Raw genomic sequence first — 21,742 nt, 5'->3', positions numbered from 1 at the left:
TCTCCAGGAGACTTGATTGACATCCAGAGCCCAAAGACAGCCTGTGTGGGGTTTGCATGTTCTCCTGGTGTCAGTATCCATTTTCTCTGGGTATGCTAAATTTCCTTCCAATTCCTAAAGATGAATGTGGTAAGCTAATTGGAAAATTTAAATTGGCTTGGTTCTGGAGCGTGTGAGTGTGCCCAGAGATGACTAAGTGACCCCTTGTGTCCAATGCAGCCAGACAGGTTTCAGTCTCCCTTCAACCCTGAACCTAAAAAAGCAAATTTGAAAATGGATAACTAGATGAACCTTTCATAAAAGTGCCAACTAAAAGTACAGTGCCTGACCTTGCAAACGCACTGCAATGAAAACGGAGTAATTACCAGAGTCCATGGATAAGAATGTGCTGTCTACCAAACTCTTCTCTCTCAGAACCTCTCCACATATTACCTACAGTATATTGATCAGTATCACTGTGTAAGGCTAATGGATGCTCACCTATTCACACATCTACTTTGTACGACTTTTACTTAAAGTGGCTGTCATGGCTATACAGTATGTGTCACTTAAACTCTCAGCACTGTGTTTATTTGCACCATCCTTGTTTACTCTGTACATCTATTGTCCTCATTCTGGGACCTGGAATGTTGTACCCTCATAATACTATAAAGGGGCCCTGTTAGAGACTGCGAAATGCAATTCGACTCAGCTACTAATTAAAATGCAGGGAATGGTTTTCTTGTTCTGACAGGCTACATTTCAAACCTTTTCTTTAAGAACATGCTCAGACGTGCAGGTAGAACTGTCTGATATCACAAACAAGCCGAGCTGATGCAGTGTTTATTCTAGGGCTGCTTATTCCAAGTAATCATAGACTATTTTACTTACCCTCTAGTTCAATACTGAAAGCAAGGCTGACGCATAAACTAAATTAAAAGGAATTGCTCTACTCAGTTTTACAGTTTTAAAAAGCTACCTGCTAACCAAGACAAGGCCAGAGTTTCCAAAGTTACAGATGAATGTTTAACTACAGAGGAGCCACAGAAAAGGGCACGCTCAATCTGTGATGCACCCTCAGACTGCTTTACGCAAAACCTTCACTGGTAGATCAGTCCACAGTGTAAAATACAGATACCTTTTTACAGTCAAGATGCCGTCAACAAAGCTCTGCATATAGCACCATATATACTGAAGCTACTATAAAGTTTTAGTGGCTAGGGACTACTGGGAATATATTGTCCGTTAATTAGTACACACTGAAATGACGGAAGTAAAAAATGTTTATGCAAAAAAGAAATCGCCTGCAGTATGTGTTACTGAATGACTACATGTAATTACTAAAGAGTTCACAGAGTAACATCATTGCTACCAAATTACACTAATACATATTACGTGTGCTAACCTACTGCATACATCAGAGAAGATGTATATACATTACTCTATACTGTATACTATATTCCAGTATTTCTTTAAGGGCAGAAAGTTCAATGAGCCCTGAAAGTTACAATGTAGCATACATTAATTCACCATAATATTACAAATACATGTTGGTTTTCATTATTTGTATTTTAAAAGGATCTATAAACTACACAAATTTAGGTGTTGTGTTTACGATCTACTAAAGACACCTTTTTCTGAAGAGCTATAAACCACAAGCTAGACTCTGACTTCCTGTATGTTTCTATTAAAAGCACACCTTGTAAAATGGCAGTAGGCCATAAGAAGCCTGTGCAGCCCACTGCCTTGGAAGCAATATCTTGCTCCTCACAGAAAACCATAATGAAGTACTGTAAGGCATACTATAAATGCAAAATTTAACAAAACTGATTTATATATTATGTCCACTACAAATAACCAGGTTATCCCAGAGGGTGAGGGCAGTCTCTGTTGGGCAGAGGGCAAAAGACAGTGTGGCAGGAATAGGTAGAAGGTTAGGACTCTGCCAATCACAGAATGCTGACAAGTACACAATATGCTTTCAAGACACGCCTTATTTTCTATAAACTGCTCAGTCTTCAGGCACTGAGGTCTGGGAGCACTGCCATTTTCAAGGCTACAGACACTGGCAGAGTAGAAGAACAGTAAAGTTGCAAACTGGGATGAAATTGGAATGCCAGAAGTAACAAACAATGCTACAGCTTTATTACTTTCATTATTCAGCCATCTGTTTTATTTTAGTCTCTAATAATTAGAGTTCTTAAAGAAATTCTGTCTGTAATATCGACAAAGTCCAGTGATCATAAAAATCGGGAGAAAGAAGCACCTCTTTAACTGACTCAAACAAACTGAATGTAGATCACCCATATAATAAATATGTGTATAGTAATTCCAGGGTTCTAACAAATGGCTGTGTATTGTTTATCTAAAGGGTACAAACAGGAGTGCACCACACTATGCACTTTAATACATTGGTCACACTTTAGTTTAGGTACTGCAAAAATGCCTTTATTACTCATTTACCCTTATGTAACAAGACCTTAACATTTTTATCCTTTGGTCATCATGACAGTTACAAAGCATCAGTAAACTGGTTATTCATCTCTGCAATGTCACCTGCTAACCAAACTTCACTTTGGAGTGCTCTGAGGTGGCTTAACGTGGACACATGTCTCTTGATATTACATACTCAGTATAAGAGCTGTGAATCCTTATCGACAATTTTACCATCAAGTCAATCTAACATACTGCACAGAGATGGAAAAAAAATCTACTGATGTTATACAGATGCTATGAATGTCCAAAAAAGTGTTTGTTAAGGTTTTGTTATTGTAATTTTTGTAATTTTACTGAATCAGCCCGCAATCTAGGAGTTATCTTTGACTCTAGCATGTCATTTAAAGTGCATATTACAAAGTTTTCCAAATCATGTTTCTTCCATCTTAAAAATGTTGGGAAATTAAGGCGCTTTCTAAATAAACAGGATTCTGAGAAATTAATTAATGCATTTATTTCTAGTAGGATTGACTACTGCAATGCGGTGTTCACTGGATGTTCAAACTGTTCTTTATACAGCCTCCAATTATTCCAAAATGCCGCTGCAAGAATTATGACAAGAACAAGAAAATATGAACACATAACTCCAGTTCTTAAATCCTTACACTGGCTCCCGGTTAAGTTTAGGGCCCAGATTTCAAAATCCTCCTTTTAACACATAAAGCACTAAATGGCCAAGGCCCAGCTTACTTGTCTGAACTTATGATTTAAAAACCAGAGCGCACATTAAGATCTCAAGATGCCGGTCTGCTTATGATTCTAAGGATTAATAAAATAACAGTGGGAGGTTGAGATTTTAGTTACAGGGCCCCTAAACTGTGCAATGGTCTGCCTGCTACTATAAGAAATGTCCCTTCGGTCTCAGCATCAAAATCCCGGCTGAAGACTCACTACTTCAATTTAGCATATCCTGACTAGAGCTGCTGATTAACTGTACAGACTGCATCTCTGTTGTTAGTCATCAGCACTTAAACATAAGCATCATGATAGTTATAATTGGATACCAACCGTCACCTATTCTGTTTATCTTCTCCGTACTCAAATGTGGCACTTGGTGCCACGGCCTACCTGCTAAGTTTTTTTGCCTGCCTAAAATAAAGTCATCCCTGATGGAGGATCGCAGGAATTGTGGGAAAAGGGGTTCTTTCATCGGATTAGCATTATTTCAGCCATGGAATGGCCAAATGGGGGAGGCAACTTGATGGAGGTCTCCAGGACTCTAAACAAATCCAAATCATATTTTGTGATATCATCTACTGTTAAATTCTTCTCCGTACTTCTAAAATTTTTATTTTTATACTGTATTGAGGATTTGTTCTGTTCTGTGTATTGTACTGTATTGTATTGATCCCCTTCTTTTTGCCACCCACTGCACGCCCAACCTACCTGGAAAGGGTTCTCTCTTTGAACTGCCTTTCCCAAGGTTTCTTCCATTTTTTCCCTACATGGGTTTTTTTGGGAGTTTTTTCTTGTCTTCTTGGAGAGTCAAGACTAGGGAAGCTGTCAAGAGGCAGGGTCTGTTAAAGCCCAGTGCGGCACTTCTTGTGTGATTTTGGGCTATACAAAAAATAAATTGCATTGTATTGTATTGTTAAGGAGGAGTGAACGAGTAACATATGCATTTTTGTTTGTTTTTGTTTTGCATCTAAACTAAAAGGTTACCAATACATTTTATTATACTGTAAACACCAGGGGGCAGCCCTACCTAAATATGGCTTTTACTGAACAGCAACTTTGAAACAGCTCATTAAGTCACTTTCTAGAAAATAAATGGTATCTCTCATGCTTCTGCATGTAGTCTTTGGAGTTGGGAAAACAGTTTCTTAAGCCGAGATACAAGTAGCCTGTAATGTCATTAGGGCCACAAGATTTTCTTGTACATGTAAAGCAGTCAAGGGTGTTTGACATGGAGAAGACACTAGATGTTATTTTGTGCATGTGATTTGTGTGTGCAGTAGTAGAGAGAGAGAGTTACTAACAGAAACAGAATACAATTGCAGCTCGATAAAAGAAGGACTTATTGGTTGTTGGTCAAAGTGAAGCAGTGTAAACTTCTGTCACTGGTGAGGAATCAGTCACCCATGATGGCTCTCCTGCTCTCTCATACTCCTCTCTGTAATGGTAGAAGTTACACATGAACTTAGGGCATTGGGATAAAAAGCTGGCAATTCTGCCACTCAGTTAAAAAAGAGGTATATTAGCCAGCTGTAGATTTGGCTGTCATAGCTTGGCATCCACATTTTCCTTTGCAGCAGTAGCTCTCTCAGCCTTGCTACATGAATCAACTGTTACAACTTCTTAACAGGAAAAGAAAGTTGTCAGGGCCAGAGTGAGATCAATATCAGTGGGGCTGTGTTAAAATCATCATAATTCATACAAGACAAACACAAAACCAATAAAATCAAATAGAAATTACTCAATAATGTGACTTTCTTAACTTAAGAGTCTCTCCTTTATTATAAACAAAGTGCAGATGCTTTCTGAGCACACAGCCACCATCCTCATGTGTTCATCTGTGTGGTATTAGGCACACTTACACATGTGGCATTATAGCAACCATTCCAAAATGGCAGTGCATGATGAATAACCAAATACATAAAATAAAGGGGAAAAATATTCTTGTTGGGTTTTATCCAATGCATAGTACAACATAGCAGAGTTTCCTTATAGTTTGAAAATGAATGCTATAGTGTTTGGTCTTTACTTGTTTCTGAATCCTTGTACTCAACTCTGCTCTAGGCTGTTTCCTTGAAGAGCTGCCTTGGTGACAGGTAATTTAACTCCTTTCAGAAATGGGTCTAAAGAACACTATGGCTAAAGTGAGTTAATTTCCTGCACCAGAATTTGATCAAGCATTTTAATTTCTGTTCAGCCTGATAGCCTACAGGTTGGGCATTGGGGAGTAAATGGCAATGGAACTGTTTACTTCAGTTTAACGAGTCAGCACAGTTCACGGTATTAAATAAATAGAACTGGTCTGCAAACAGAATGTAGCCACACCCATCTTCTTTGTTGCCTGTCTGCTTTCTCCACCTTCTTCAACTGGATCAGACTTGCTTTGTTAGGTGGCACTACATTTTAAATAATCAGGCCCAGGTAGTCAATGATCTAGAAGGTTTACCTTTACTGTCTGGGACCTAAATTAGGGAAATTGTCACACCCCAAAGTTCATTGATTGTTAACAGTCACTGCATTAATTTGCCAGTAATTCACGGAATGGAAAAATATAAATGAAATGCTATATTCCCCTGTTTAGAGGGTGCCAGTATTGCAAATGTAAATATAGTGTGGAGTCCTTTCTTGATTATAGGACTCTGGTGTAAACACTAAAAAGTCATACTTATTATATCAATTAAAAAAATATGCAAAACACTGTTGCCTGTTATTAAAATGCACTGTTGCACTGAAGTCTACAATTATAGCCCAGACTATTTATACTCTCTATTTCAGCAACATCCAGGCAGGCAGATACTGATAGGGATAAATACGCTTTTCTGACCTAGCATATTTCTCCGCTGAGTCACTGCTCCACCCCCTATTAACTCAATTAATCCCCCAGCATTCTTTTTTATGATTTTAATGGTTTATAGCAGAATGAAAGGGACTTAGAGCACTGACCTGCCTGAAAAACAGCAACAACATTTTCAGCAATCACCAGTTCCAGAAATGTCTTGTTAGTCAAAAGCTGGATTCATCCACTGAGCCACCCACGCCACTGAAGCAGCAAAAAATGATAAAACAAAATTGTTCGTCTCCCTTCAAGAACCTAGAAACAGAGAGACATTGTATAAATGTGTGGGTATGTACTGTGGAGTGGAGGTCAGGTTTCTACAGAAAACTGCCGCATTGAAGGAATAAAATTGTTCCCAAAATTTTAATAGCATGTTGCACATCTGGGGGGAAATAACTTGAACCCAATAATAAATTATTATTGTATATGAAGGAATACTCATAGTAAGCCTACAAAATTAAAAACTGACATACTTCTGCTTAATTGTCACACTTAAATTTTGCTCATAATTGATAACTTAACATGAATTGGCAATGTCTGGATAGAAATGTCATTTTGTAACACTTTTTGTTAACGGAGTTTTCAAATACAATAAATCAGATGCCTTTTTTTAGCTTTCTTCACATCTGAACTTTTATTGATTTTGATTTGGGGGTTAACAATGAAAATAAACTGAGTCTTCAAAAGTGCAAAAAAACCAAAAATGCTTGTGTTTGTGTATCTGATCGTTTGGACTGGTTTCTGCAAAGGAAACAGCTGGATTTAAATTAAATAATACAGGTTTCCATGGAAAGCTTCTTTTTTTAAACTGTGCAAGGTTTGTCTAATGTGGGTGTCACTCACTAATGAGTAAAGAATGGAAAGTCAAGGGCTTTTTAACTGCTTTATTTTTTTTCTTTTATGTACACATGGAGAGGTGCGTATTAAAAAAGTGATAACTGATAAAAGACACACCAAGAGCTCATCATTGGCAATGTTGTTTTTGTCTATAGAAGCACAGGAAACACCCCCTGTTGTTCCTTTCCAGCTCAAGTATTATATCATCTCTGTATTTAGTTCAGATGATTGGATTACATTTTTACCATAGTTATACTGGTATCTAAGTAGAGTGTGCTAATACTAAAATGAGTGGAAGATCTACGATCCTGTCTTAAAGGATAATTTCAGTATTTTTCAGCTTCAAGTTATTTCTTCACAAACATGTTATATATGCATTTGCCACACAAAACTGTGTTCTAAACTTAAAAGCTTTCTATAAATATAAAAACAATATCTTGCCCAGATTGGTGCTTTACAATGCAGGGTATGGTGCATCGAGATAAAGATTAAAAGCTTACCATATTCATCCATTTTTTGAGCCAAGGCATTAGTCTAATATTTTTCCACAACTTCTGTGTTTCAAGGGCGTATTTGTTACAACAAAGGGCATCTGAAACAACTCATTTTATTGCATATTCCTGGTACTATTTCTCTTGTGGTAAGGATAAGTTTTGTTTTTGCTTGTACAATTCTCACATAAATATGGAAGTAAATCAAAATTGTGATTTGGCCTTTTGGGATGAAATCACCCCCAGGGGTGTGAAAGGTTGTTGCACAAGAAGACTATGTGCTGAGCTACCGTGCATGGCTGGTCTTCTTTTAAAATGGGTGAATCTCATAATATTGGGTATTTTTGTTAAATCAATGAAGTTATAAAATATTTTACAATGTGTGTGTGTAATCCCAAGAGGCAGATCAGTGCTCGATAACTGCCTTGTTTTGAAAAATTAACCTATTTGAAAAGTGAAGTTTCCCATCCATGCCCCATTGCCTCCAATGTAAAGTGCGGGCAAGATGACTTTTTTAAATTTATAGAAAGCAAACAATTTTAGAACACAATTTTGCATGGCAAATATACCATGTTTGTGGAGAAATAACTTTGACTTAGAAAATTCCTCACTTATCCTTAAAGTGAAGACAACTACTTAAGAGTAGATGGAATCAGATTAAATTTTGAGCCCCTTTTCTGATTTTTCACATATTTTTATATACAATTCTTTGCAAAAAATTCTGTAAATAACAAATGATACTTGTCCAATGTACTTCATCCACTACAGAAACTAAACTGGAAAAGAAGAAAATTTACTCTACCTGTATTGAAGAATTCTTGTAGATATCACTACAAAAATTGTACTACTTACAAAATATAAGCAAACACTTGCAATTACTGGCACTGTAACTAGAGATGGAAAAGAGCAATGTCGCATTATAAGCTGTTTAGAATGAAACAAGAGAGAGAGTAAAAATGAAAGGCATAGCTAACATGCTTCAGAGTTTCTGAGGATCTGAAAAAATATTGCCTTGTTCGTCTCTGTTTTTTCCTGGTCAGCCCTTCCTTTGTGTGTACACTTTTGTGTTGGGAGATGCATTATTACCAAACAAATTGAAACACATTTTAGGAAAATGCTAACACAAAAATAGCATCATTAATAAAGCGCAATACAAAGATAGTTTTCTCACAGGTATAGAACAAAATTTGGATGATCAGATTTTAAATGTTGTGATTACGTTTGGAATATTAAATAAAAGCAACAAAAAATGGGAATTCAGCCATATGAATGCACAATTTTAGGCACTATTGACAGAGTGTAAAGCAATCTCTTGCCACAATTTCAGAAAAACAAAGCAGCCTCGATAAAGCTCTGCACACATTATGGAGATACTGGAATTCAAAATGTGATCTACCGCAAAGCCACGTTGGCCAAAAAAAATCCTTCTCCATGTGCATAAAATACACTGTACTGTACAGCAACTGTTATTGTTGGCTGATGCTTGTACATTTCAATATCCACTAGCAGTAGAGTAAAAATGAAGAAAAAAAAAAAATATGCACTTTAACTTCCTATGCAGACTACATGGAAAAAAAAAAAACTTTTGAGCTACTAAATTCTTCTTCTGTTTTTAATGGGATGAGGAATCGACAGGCAGATTTTTCTCACGGGCCTAAAACATTCCAGTAGAGGGGTGGGTGTGTGTGTGAGCCTGTTGGTGTTAAAAGGGTGGATGCTAAATCTGAGTGAGTAATGGTGCCCTTGTGCTTCAGCACTTGAGGTGCAAGATAAAGATCGGCAGCAGCAACATGAAACATACAAAGAAAAAGCCCAAGAATTCCAGAAATGGGGAAGGAGGGGGAGGGGTAGTTAGAGGCCAGAATCAGAAGACCAGCAACAATTCTACATCCCTTTTTAAAAGCAGCAGAGTGCCAACAACCTCCTTCACAGGATGTGCACAACTCTACCATGGCAATGAGTCACCTTCTTATTCACACAAAAAACATCCAGCTCTCTCTCTATCTGAGCATGCCGCTTCCTGTCCTCTTGCACCATGTCTACAGCTTTAGTCAGGCTGGCAGGCAGGGTGTTGGGCTCTTCTTAAGGACTACCCTGACTTCTCCCTTGCTCACTGGGCTCTCTGTATTCTCTGTTTCTTTTCCTGCTGTGATTAGAGTCACAACATTACAACTTGACGTTCTAAATGAAAGAATGCAGATGGCAGTTCCTCACACAATTCAGAATCAAGTATTTCAAAATATGATTTTTTTTCTTGTCTGGATTTTGTTCAAAACAAGAATGACCCACACCAATCAACCATGCTTTTCTGGCATGTGGGAAATGATGAGTGCTAGGACCACACAATTCTATGTATTCATTTATATACTTGTCCATTTTTAATAAATGATTAGCCCTTTAGGGTCAACAGAGCATATCCCATTAGAATCACGCGTAAGACATGAACTGAGACTGAACAGGACACAAGTGCATTATAGAGCACACTCACACACCATCACAGTAGGCCAAATTCAGAGCTACTTGTTATCTTAGCCTGCACATTGGACAGGCAATGAAAACTGGAGACACAGACATGAGACAAACATACAGATTGCAAAACAGACAACAACGTTCAGGATGAGATTTGAACCCAGAAATATGGAGCTGTGAAACAGCTGTGCTAACCTTTAAAGCACTTTGCCATCTCAGGCTAATTTTAATAGTGTGTTAAAATCGTGTATATATCAAGCTATAGGCAGTATGGCCAGTGCAGCTACATCTGCCTGAGGTACTCTAGTATTCTTCCAATATCCAAAAAGCTGTGAGTGCTATATTAGTAGTCAATTCTTAAATCACCCAATGACAATATTAAGGTGTTTGCATTAGTGGACAATGATAGACTATCACAACATCTAGAACTGGTTTGTGCCTTACACCCCATGTCTATAAAAAGGCTTCATCACCCTGTGACACTGAATTGGTTTAAGGTGGACTGAAAATGTTATGTTATAAAGTTATATCAGACACCACAAAGGATGGGTTTGTGCTAAAAGCCCATCCTTCTGATACCACTCTGGCTTTTAAACAGAGCCAATTTTGTTTTAGAAGTTTTCTAAGCTTGGGGTTTCCGGAATGGAAAGTTTATGATTATTCCAGCATGTAATAACCCTGGGAATAACCTAAAAAAGTTACTTGCCTCAGCAGATGGCATGCAATGTATAAAGGGAATTTGGAATAAGGCCTTAACCTAGTAAAGATACCACTTGCACCTGCTCACCTAACTGTCTTCCTTATAACTGAAGTGGGCTTAGTCACCAGAGACCTACAGACAGGGCAGCTACTTTTTTCCCTACTGGTACAGGAACACTTTAGAATCTCCCACAGCCAACAGACAGCTTCTCTTCATAAACAAGAAAACATCTCCTCTAACTGTCTCTGCAGTGAACACATCAAAGCATATGGCCAAAAACAACTTCAGAAGAGAGGATAATTAAAAACATTTTCAAAAATACCCCCCACTCCAATTACAGATTCAGTGAATGAATCTCTAGACCAACTTTTGAATTATGTCTAAACCAGAATAAGGTAAATCTGTCAGCCTTTGCCACCTTTAGTTTTTCATTGATGCAGGGGCTTGTCCATTTTCAGCAAGCCAAAGAGAGATGATTAACCTTGACTTTGGCTAAAGTGATGGCATTCATCTGCTTAGCAACCATAAATACCCTAACCATTACTACCTTGTTCTGAGAAAAGAAGGGTACACTTAATGTGTTTTCTAATTTGTCTCCTACAAGTTATATGTTCCAAAAACATGATGAAAGCCAGAACTATTACACAACAGTGGCATACTGATGCACTTCTGCAGTTATTAGCACTGGTACTACATCTGGTCACTCTCTCTCTGCCACATCCATGTTCTCCCCCAAGGCTTTGTTGGATTTTTCTCCAGGTACTGTGCAGTTGCATCATACATGCATTTAAATGACCTGAACAATTTCACATTTATCTGGATGACTCCCAAAAAGACATAGCTTTGCTAGTCCATTACATTTTAAAACTCAACTCAAAATCATAGGTTGACTGCACTCTATACACATGGCCATAACCCACCTTAATAGAAAGATAGGTGTCTGTTTGTCTGTCCGGCTGCTATGTCTCTGTCATTCCAACAGATGGCACATTCAAAAACATTAACACAATTTTTACGAAGCCCATATCAAAATGTCACATAACAGGGACAATTATGTTACATGGTGGACTGCAAACATTAGCAATGAGGTCTGAATTGATTATTTAGATTTCAACCCATCTTGGACAGTGTGCACAAACAGTGACCATACAAATTTATAAACCTATCAACTAGTTAGTGTCAATTAACACTCTCAAGTCTGACTCATGCTCAAATATACCCAGATGCTTTTTCTTTTCCTCACTATTTATTTCCCAGAAACTCTGATGTGGAAAACTGCAATAGGCCATTAGGAGACATACACATTCTACATGACCATAAGCTTGTTGTATGGCCACAGCTTGCACAGTAACCCAAATAAATGAAAGTGGAACTTCACTTCTTTGGTCAAATGAGCTTATTCAGCACATTAATGCACGTGTTCTTTTCAAATATGCTCCACTACATTTCAAATATGAATTTTCCAATGGTTTATCCCAAGTGAACTCTAAGCAGCTGTGTTCTCATCTTCATAAACACTGCACTTCCTGAAAGTGGTCTAAAGTAGCCAGATGCCTTGGTATTTTTTCCAAGTGGCTTACAGCAGACAGTCCCACATAACATCTACGCACCCAGCATATCCCTTTCTTTCAAGAAGCCACACTCTGCCCTCTTTTTCTAGCAAGCGTTATTCAGCAGCTACTTTGGGTTTCTCAGTGTCAATAAACATTCAACCAATCCAAGTACATAGTATATCTTTGTCTTTATCTGTATCATCATTACACATGGCTGCCTTCATTTCCTAGCATCATCATCACATCTATTAGTGTACACGCGTCTGTTCCTACTAACTGACTGTTGATCCTCTGTTCATTATTCATTAGTGACAGCAAGTTTTGTTAGAAAGTTTACAAACCAAGCAACCACAAATAGTAAAAATGAGCTAAACAATTTAAATATAATACAGTTATGAATGTAACTGTAAAATGTATATTAATGTATTTTTACACTACTGCTGATTGTAATTTATTTTATGAGCATCTACAAGATATTTAACATAAGCATGCTTATTTTGTTTGTCATGTGCATGCGCATGGAATACAGCTTAATGGCTCTGGTGAGGGTAATTACCTGCCAAACTATGGGTTGGTGCTGCATACTAATGCCTTCTCTTGTCCTCCACCTGGAGAATGTAGCCATTCCACCACTGAGGTCACTTCTGTTAACCACCTGCCTGGACCCAATCCTTTCTGCCTGGAACCCATATGTAATTCTGAGTTCAATTCAGTTCTGAGCTCCCATCTGACACAACTTGCTGTGTATTTTCATTACCTTCTTCTTTAAATTATACAGAGTCACCAGGGCAATGCCCCACAACTTTGACATTTTGTCTCCTCTTTACATGTTATAGCACAATCATATTGTATAACATCCCATAACATTTAGATAATGAAGTTATACCAATCTGTTTGGCTCTATGCGTTGTATCAAACCCCAAAAACATGGAAAGGACAGAGCTCCACTTGTTCTCTGGTTTCAAGGTCCATCCTAAAGATTTAAATTGACGCCATGGTTATTCTAAATGGATTTGTTGTGAGATAGTGTATGTGTCTGGCACACCAGCTAAGGTTGCTTCCTGTTTTGCAAAATAGTGCTGCCTTAAATACTGTACCTTAATAACCAGAATTATAAAATTAATGAAATGAACACCAGTGATAATATTGTAGATCTGGAACAAAAATGTACTCTGCATAGTCCCAAAATGCAACACTCTACTCATTTATGAGCAATGCCCCAGCAGTGTTTCAGAAGTAAACATGTGTTAACTATTAAGAGAAATAAATAAATAAATAAAGCTTTCAAACAGTATTCCTAAAATATTCAGGCAGTTTTGAAAAACAACTGCTTCTGTAATTCACACTCATTTGATTAGCAAAGGAGCAACTGATGCTGATGATTTTCCAAATTTACTGTTCAGCAGATTTAGAGATTACATTTTCAGAATCAGACTGATCAGAACAGTCTTCAGACATACAATTTCTATTGCATCCATTACTATCAGCTTGGAGTCCCTTACAAACATAACATCAGCTGACACGAGCCAATAATTTCTCAATTAAACTCTCAATTCCTAAAATGCAATTCTGACTTTTCTTTTGTTTTCTAACTTCCACTCACATCTTCATATGCAGCTCAAAATGCATGTCTAATTGTTAATTACAAAATTTAAAGGTACATATATTAAATATATCCACAATAACATATATTTTGAATTGCTATGGTAATGTGAATAACCGGTATAATTAAATTTACAATAAACCTATTTTAAAGTACTGGTTACTTAATGAGCAAAAGGTCTTATCTCATTTTTGGTCTACGTATAGTACCTATTGGCAAGATGAATGCAGCCACCATTACTATAGAAACAGATACAAATCAGACAGCTGGGCTTAGAACTGGACAGCCTCTACTGGGCACCCTAACTGCTTTATTTTCCCAATGTGAGAAATCTTGCTGCTTTATACTAGCCCAATTGCTATACAACTAGATACTTTGCATCTGCCTTTTTTTTTAAACTACTGCATTGTTTGACAGAGGAAAGAATGGGTGGCAGAAATGAAACTGAATTCCTTCTTCTTTCATAAAAGCCAACGCCCATTCTTGATGCCAAAATAAAGACGTTTTGACTAAGTTAACCATTCTTTTCACAGATGAGAACAACTGAACTTACTACAGAAACCAATTTGCATCAAGTTGGCTGTAAGGTATTGGAAAATGAAGGAAAGGTGCGCATTACTGTATTGTTATACAGTACAAAGTTATATGGCCTTACAGTTAAGGATGTACACTTTACAGTGCATGTTTATAGGTTCTGATTGCGATTTGCCTCACATTATGACCCTGAGCCAATCACTTAATGTCTGTAATGTGCTTTCATATCTAATTGAATAACATGTTGTTCATCATGAAGTGTGTTATATGTAGAACAAAGTAATGCAGTTCAGGATGAAATGCTAAGGGTGGATATTTGGTATTTCCTATTCTACAGCTTTTCCTGCTAGGTGGAGAATGCTACCTTAAACCCTACAATCCACTGCCCACCTACGAGACTGCATGTCAGATCCTTTGTGAATACAAAGAAACAAAACGGTCTTTCTGCAAACCTGACTCTGTAATGACACTACAGAAGACTACTGGCACATTACACTTAAACCCAGGAGGTGGCAGCCATTTGATTAATTTTTTTATCCACAAAAAAATACCCTGTTCATCAATGGACCTGAATTAATCTTTTCAAGTTTGACTTCCCTCGGAGCTGTGCACCTCTTATTTAAAAGAGAGCTCATGCAGCTGTGTGATGCACTATATCTAACTCTTGACGAATACACAGTAAATGCTTTATCACGACTAAGTGTGCTCTTAAGACCTTGAGGGAACAGATGGTGTATGTGTGACTATATTGGGAGAAACATAAAGCATCACCCTTATTTTCTGCTCCTTTGATGTAAAGTTATTACATAATAAAAATTTGGTAAAGGTTCTCTAAAATCAAGAATTTGATAGTATAAGACCAATGAGGGAGCATCAGTTACAGCACTACGGCCATGTGGCGCGATTCCCAGAGGGTGATCCAGCTCATAGGATCCTCATTGCTGAGGGCCGAGCAGCTGGACCAGGCCAAGAGGACACCCACATAACACCTGGCTGTGGCAGATAGATGGTCATTTCCGGTGAGTGGGACTGGACCACATGTCTGCCTAGGGGGTTGTCAACCGGGATCCTGAACTATTTCGTTGTATGGTGGGTGCGGGAATGGGCAGTACCAGTGCATGCTCCCCAACCTGACTTGACTTGATTTGTGATTATGTGAATGCATATAAATGCTTAATAATACACTGATTGAAAAACAGTACTGATTCATGTTCCTTTATGTTAGTTATCCCTCCTAGCCCATTCAGAATATCACTTTCTTTGTTATTCCTCATTAGCAGATAAGTAATGGAGACTAGGTTCCACTTAAGTGTGGACTCAGTATCAAAAGCAAATAGAGATACAATCAACCACTACACCCTGCCACATGCAACCCAGCCCTGCCTCACTTGCTCAATGGTCTCCTTATATAAGATGTTTCTTTTTTCCCCTTCCAATACAGAATCTAGTAATGGATTTGAAAAAAACAACTAGCCTGGTAAGATTATTTGATGTTTAGATTTGCAAATATTTTCTCTTTTTATTAAGTCTGAGTAATAGGCAAAAGGAGAAATACAAAGGAGCTGGTTGGCTGCACTCTTTGCTGTGTGTGAACAGATAGATAAAGCATTTAGTCAAATCAAATTAATAAATAATTTGTAACCATGGTCAACATTCAGCTGTGTTCTGTTTCACTGAAGGCACCACCCAACAGGTACCAACTATCTGGGCCAACCATGCGATAGAAAATACGTCTCTTGCATATTGTGTCCATGTTGTGGTTGTGAGTGTAAGGGTGGGGATGAAGTGTAGTGGGCGTGAACGACTATCCTAGTTTTGATTACCTTATCTCTCTTTTATATTTATATATATAGTATACACTTACATACACTTAGCTGTATGCCCAGAGTGCTGTTAGGCTGAAAATGATCCTCTCTTGCAGCTGCCTGGGATCATCTTTGGATCCTCCTCAACTCAAACTGATATATAGTAACGTACTTAGAAATTAAAGTTAGCTTAATAGCTGTCCTAATTTTAAATAGTGCTTCTGTATGCAGAGAACATGTTCTATATTTAAGTGAACAACTTGAAGATTGTTTGCTTTGTCATCCTGCTTCAATTACACATGCATTTGTTTATTAGGGAGAGTGTGGTGAAGATTCACACAGTGGACAGAAGGTGTGCTGTTTACACCGCTGTTTAGCGACAAAAGCCAGATCAGCATATCAGCTGCCTGCTGAAAGGGCCTCTGTTCCAAGTGCTTGGCAACTCCTGCTTTGCTTTTAAACACATAATCCTGAAAACATAAAGCACAATAGCCCTAGTTACTGTATCTGACAGGAAAATTGATCATATTGCATTTTATGTCAGCGCACCAAGATCTTCTTCCTGCCCATTTGAGGACTGAGTAAATATGAGGAACATGGTTTTCAGTGTATAGCTAAAATAATTAAAACTTAGAGGAGTCTCACAGCTGGACAAACTGGGCATCTGCAAAAAAATCACATATGGAGGACCTAAATAGCATTCAGATCCACCTTCTGCAGCTCACATTTAGAGGCCAGCAGTTTGGGCAATAATCAAAACACAGTGCAGTCCTTTCCAGGTTTTTCCTGTGTTCCTCAGCTTGATATTCAATACTGGCATTAAATCATACATTCACCATGCCCCCCGCCCCCCCATAACCCAAGCATGCAACCTTCCTAGTTCCCAGTAACACTGATGGAAAATAAATAATTCTACAAGGGTCTCATAGTGAACAAAAGTTCCACGCATAATTTTGGCCACATTTCCCAAGGGGCTGCCTGTCCAAATCTGGCTTGGCTGCATGTCTGTTTGTGTGATTCCATTAAGGCGCTATCTAAAGTGTTCACTGCAGAGGACTGTAACTGGATCCCCTGCTGGAATTTACAAACACATGGCCTATGGCCCACAGCCCAGCTTAGACCTCCTAGCCTTCAGTCATTTCTACTCCAGCTTAGGCAATCGCCTTTCACTAGATTCTTTGAGAAGGGTAATGTTTTTGAAAAGACATCAGATTCTGTTCCATCCAACAAATAAAATAAACAACATAACGAAAGGAGGAATGCCTCCTAGAAAATGGTGGCTTACCACTCATTCACCTCTAGCCTGTTGTGTCTATACCGTACACCCGAATTACTGACTGTTTGCCCGCTTCATTGTAATTACATGGAATATCGAAGTGAACACTCCAAGCAGAGGAAGTTCTCCAGCTTCAGGTTAGACCCTGCTCACCCACTGTTATTAATTTTTTTGCAGCATAAAAAAGTTCTTCTGTGGCCCTGCATTTATATTTTCCCATTCCACAATGTTTAAGGACATCAATATCTAGTTAACACATTCAGTGTTTCATTTGAGGGGCACCTAAGCAAAATTACGTTCTTCGCACATTAATAGACCACAATTACAACCCCAATGCAGGAACCTAAAAGTTTAAATGTAGGTGTGGAGATGGCCTGCTGAAATTGCAAATGTTAAAATCATTCAGGGAGTCTAGATTTTTATCTGTCATAGGAGCCCAAAATTAGAGACGTAGCCACAAGGTGCAATACTCTCCCGACATTTCACCTTACATTTAACACCTTGCTGTCAGTAAGAGTTCAGCTTTCAGAAAGATGATGCATGATCACAAGAACTCAAAATTCCTTGACTCGCCGACCTCTGTGAGATTTAGGACTACGTGACAAACTGAACAGCTGTGGTAGTGGTGGGTGTTTTATTTCTTAATCATGCACTGAATGTACTGGGCACACACCGATAGCATATAAAACAAAGTTGCCTTCTACTTAATGGCTGTTTTTCCAAAGCACATGGCTTAGCCATTCTCTTGTATGATCTTCTAAAGTGCATTTTTTGAGGTGCATGGCCCTTTCCTACAGACATATGCTTCCTTGTGTGACATGGAAAACACTTCTGTCATTTATTGAATGCCGCTTCAACTCAGGCAAATAAAAACAAACAACAAGGAAAGCATGAGAGGCCTGTGGGTGTAAAAGCAGACAGACACTCTAGTAACATTTTCATCACAAATAGACCAAAGAGTATATTCTGTTAAGTGAATTTGATTCAACTGATTTTTAATTCATTCTTTTGGAAAACAATTGTTGTAATTTTTAAATATATTGACCATATTTTACACAAATAGTCCTCCTTGTCTCTTAGTCACTTCTACAAAAAAGCTTCCTCTCTTTGTGGCATTTAATCTTACTAGCTAATAACAGGAATAGACTAAATGATATAAAATAGAGGTAGCTGATAAAGTGATAGAAAGCTGACTCCACTACAATTGAAATATGTTACACAAACCGCCCTTCTACCACACATGCTTAAGCTGTAGGTGCAGCAAATGTATGTACCTTTATCTTTGTTTGTGATACAAATGAATTAATAAAAGAAACTACTGAAGGTGGAGAAGAGGGCTTTGAATATCACTGTTAGATGGTGCACTTGATAAATGGTCATTATTGTATAATGAATTACAATTTGTTACACTGATACTTTAAAAATCGACAAAATATAAAGAGAAATATACTGAAACAGTTCTAAAACAATGTGTATGTGGCAAAACTGAGTCAACTGGTCACATATCTAAGTCTAGGCAGATAAAAAGGCAAGAGGGGCTGCTTGTTCAGTAACACAACTGAGGCTCTGTAGAGCAACTGAGGAATTTTCTTTAAATAAATGTATTCGTGTGGTTGCCATCTACAGATTTGATCATAAAAGAGCAGATTTATCCCTTTTCTTCCTGTCTATAGCTGTACAAAATTGTAGACCTTTATCAGTGTGAGTACATCTGACATGGATAACTTTAAATTTGGAAAAAATGATAAATGAACAGTTCTTGAAAACTATATCAAATGTGGTGAATGAAAATGTGCATTGCCCTACCTTATAAAGATTTTTTTATTGAGTTTTCAAATAATCAGGAAGCTTCTAGGATTGTATTATGTCATCATTCATGTGCATGGTTCAAAATGAATATAATTGTTTTTGCCAAAAGTATAAGTTTATTCTTTCAATTAAATTATGTACAGCTAAATTCCATCAGTTTGAAAATGTAACAAATCATTGCTCATCATAACCATCAGAATATTCCAAAACGTACTTTTAATTTACTTGTCTCTACTGGTTGGAAATCTGTTATATCTGAGTCTAATTCTACCTGGTTGTCTCTGAGCGTTGCTTTAAGTTACTTCCCCTGCTAGTTCATTAAGCACCTTAAATGTTTCACTAATTTAAATGAGAGTTTAAGGAAGCTGTTGTACCTAACCAGTACTTAGTCTTCATGTGCTTCCCAGCTCATTTCCAAGAGTGATTCCAATACACGTTGTCCCTCTTTAAATATTGTCCTTCATGCTTATTTATAAACATGTACAGATACAGTATCTGCCGGGTATCACTATGTCTCAGCATTCCCAGAATTGTCTGTATAATGTTGTACATGCACACTAAGGTCAAGAAGCCATTGTGTTCTTGTTCACAAAAAAGGTATTTCGTGAGAGTTGCAGGCAGAAACCCATAGATTTGGTGGTGTATAGCATTAAGTTATATAACACAGTATTACAGAATCGCCGTGACTTTATTCTTCAATTTTCTGTCTCTGTGACAGAATTCTATTACTCTTCTAAGTGTAGCTGAATTCTGTAACTTTTATACTCCATTGAACAGTTTAATCATTATGAAACATTATGCCATTGAAAGTTTTGTAAAACTTTTTTCTTCATATGCAAATATAAATTTTAATATCTTTTGGTTTCCTTGCATATTTAACAAGCCAAGCTTCTCAAAATTGCTTAGCACATTAGCAACGCAATTTTTAAATAATGATTTGGTTAATGACGTGGCTTTTGGTTAGTGTGCCTGACTTAACAATGCCTATACGTATATTTCTGGGGACACTAGCAGCACTTGTAAACTCTAGCAAGGCTGTTCCTCCCACATACCAGCTCATATACAGCAGACTAAACTTGCAATGAAGTACACTGTCCCAGGACTCCACAGATGTGTGTCTGAGTACGTACTTGGCACACTCCTAGGGAATTGTTCTGCTCCTTTGTTCTGTTTATATTTTCTGCATTGTCTCCTCTACCAATGTCTTCTGGAGACTTTCACCAACAACTTGTAAAAGTATTTACATAAAAATGTTTGAATTTTTGTTTTGTTATCTTCCCAGCATATCTTAGGTGTGTTGCAGACACACATGCTTTATTTTATTATTTGAACAAGTTAAACTATCACAGGCAGAATTCACTTGAAGAGAACATTTATTTAATTTTTAGAAAAAAACATTTATCAATGTACCTTGGAAAGAGTCTTACAGTAATCTTATCAAACCACCTGCATTTTGTATTATGTACAATGTAGTATGTGAATTTCCCCTTGGGATTAATAAAGTATCTATCTATCTATCTATCTATCTATAGTATTCTTCCAAGTTTCTACAGTAATGTTATCAAACAGCCTGTATCTTTTGATTATGTACTATATGTACTATACTTTTGATTATGTATTATAATGCACTGTGCATTTTGCATGTTGATGTCAGCTGTTTAAGTCTAAGAAAGAGTATTTTTTTAAAATACGTTTGGTATGACTGATTACATGCAGCAATTCAACAACAAATACACAATGTACAAAGCCCTAATAACCTTTCCAAATAATATCTGGAAGACCACTTCCTTTTACATTTCTATTTCTCAAACTTATTTTTTTTTTTCAATAATGGGTCCTCAGAAGCTAAAACTCATTGCACACAAATAACTCCAGAAGGGGCACTGATACATAGCAGGGCATGCTTAGTCACATAGGGAAAATTTAGAGTGTTCATTTAATGTAAAATGTTCTGAAATGTGGACAGAAATCTGAAGACCTGGTGAAAATATCCAGCTCCACCCAGAGAGCAAGCGGGCTAATGATCAAATCCAGGCACCTAGAGCTGTAAGGCAGTACTGCTAACCGCTTCTCTACTGTGCAAAGGAGTATCACAGTGAATGCTTTGGAAGAAACATGCAAATTAGAAAGAAACAACATTAAATGAACATGCATAAAAAACATAAAGCTAGAGACTGTAGATATTTTACTACCAATGTATATGGGAAAACCAGGCACACAAGTAAGTTATTTGCATTTCTCTAAATGTAGCTCCAGAGGATGACTTCATAAAGACCTCAAAGAAAAATATAGTAATGACACATGCTGGTTTACCTCTTCCCATGTCACACAAGCAAATATTCCTCCTATGCTTTCTGTCCTTAACCCAGAGGTGAGCATTCCTAGAGACTGAAATTATATTACAGGTTCAGTCCCATATCATTGTTATCACTCCAGCACTCCTGATCACTACTGATACTCATATATGCAGGCAGGTGTCATCTTTAGGAAGCTGGAAGTTCATATTCTACTGGTTCACTATGTGATTCTAAATAAGCTACTTAAAATGGCATTGCGCCACTTAGAAGAAACTGAATTACCAAAGCTTGGCTTTCTACTGCAAATAGTTCTTATGGCACTCATAATTCAATGTACTATATGACTGATAATTAAATACATGTTTCTGTAAAAAAAGTATCT

The 21,742-nt window shown here is 37.5% G+C and overlaps 1 protein-coding gene across 2 annotated transcripts in view; it reads right to left on the bottom strand.

The window, feature by feature from the left end:
• The window catches only part of ahnak (AHNAK nucleoprotein), a 71,272-nt gene that overhangs the window by 40,988 nt on the left and 8,542 nt on the right, over positions 1–21,742 (bottom strand). The window contains exon 2 of one of the 2 annotated variants that reach the window (XM_039760700.1): positions 6,094–6,241. The exons of the other annotated variant lie outside the window; for it this stretch is intronic. The gene's annotated coding sequence lies outside the window, so the exon portion shown is untranslated. The remainder of the gene's footprint in view (positions 1–6,093; positions 6,242–21,742) is intronic. 2 annotated transcript variants of the gene reach the window in all.

The sequence above is a fragment of the Polypterus senegalus genome, chromosome 8 (assembly GCF_016835505.1).
Source record: "Polypterus senegalus isolate Bchr_013 chromosome 8, ASM1683550v1, whole genome shotgun sequence".
NCBI classification, from domain to species: domain Eukaryota; kingdom Metazoa; phylum Chordata; class Cladistia; order Polypteriformes; family Polypteridae; genus Polypterus; species Polypterus senegalus.
Note: the sequence above shows the minus strand (reverse complement) of the source record. Positions and strands in the feature narration are given on the sequence as shown.